A 1,284-nucleotide genomic window follows, 5' to 3' on the forward strand; every position below is an offset into this window, starting at 1 on the left:
TATATTATCAACTAGCGGTCCGCCCCGGCCCGTGGTACATATATAACCTAAAGCCTTCCTCAATAACTGGACTATCGCTCCGTAGTTCCGTAGTTCCTGAGATTAGCGCGTTCAAAAAAAAAACTCTCCAGCTTTATAATATTAGTATATTAGTATTCTTGCGTTGGGATTTATTAACCTTGTTGGCCTTACTGGTAATCTATAGTATCGTTTTCTATGATAAGAGACTTATAAAATTTAGTACAGATTGCCCAAATTCAAGTGTGAATATTCTGATATAATCCATCCATAGTTTGGAAGGACCAGGGAGAGACTAGTGGTGGAAACAGTTTTGAATATTCATTGGTTATTGACAGCTCGTGTTCGAATCTTCATATCTATCAAAGAACTTTTGATTATTATTGATTAGTTTTAGTTCGATTTTCCTCAAGTATTTATCTGTCTTTTCACTAATCCCACCATGTGAAACCGCGGTAGAAAATAATAGAGTGTAATGTGAGAGATTTAGATATAAGCTGAGAATTGAATAGTGTGCTCAGCGAGTACTAAGAATCTTTCTACATTTCTATCTAAATAGTAAGAGAAAAGGAACACGTGTAAAAATAAGATATTTCATTAAAATGTTTCGCATTGAACTTAAGGCAGCGCACAGTAAACTAAATAATTTTCTCTTTGAACCGGTCTTCACTTTATTACGTACAGGCATTGAGGATGTTGTTATGACAAACTTTTATTAGTAAATTCTTAAGTTAATAGCAAGACAGTCCGCTTTATTAAAGTTAAAAAGCTCGTAAAAGACTGCCTCGTATTTCCAATTGTTCTGGGTTCTTAGCGACAATTTTTCTATTTCGTTTATCTTTGACGTATATGAGAAAGTAATGTAACATATGAATATAGTATAAAATGGAGGTATTTTATGTATGTATGAATAGAAGTTCACATGAAAAGAGTATTTCTGCGAATTATACTCCGTTTACTTGGAAGTTCCTCCGGTTGGAGTACACAAATACTTTTATATGATTTATTTATTATATTTAAGGTCGCTTTTAACAAACGAGGTCATTAGCGCTCACAATAATTAAAACTTGAATACATTAGGTAAACAGTATATAAGTGTATCTGTTCTGCTTCTTGTAGAAAGTAGAAAAACCTCGATCAAGTCTTATTATAAAAGATATTAGATAAATATCAAAATCTTATTATATATTATAATAATATGACTTTATAGATACGGTACATAAAATGAGCCTAATTTAACAACCTAAAACTTCCTTCAACTGTTTT

The sequence above is a fragment of the Zerene cesonia genome, chromosome 27 (genome assembly GCF_012273895.1).
Source record: "Zerene cesonia ecotype Mississippi chromosome 27, Zerene_cesonia_1.1, whole genome shotgun sequence".
Classification (NCBI taxonomy): Eukaryota; Metazoa; Arthropoda; class Insecta; order Lepidoptera; family Pieridae; genus Zerene; species Zerene cesonia.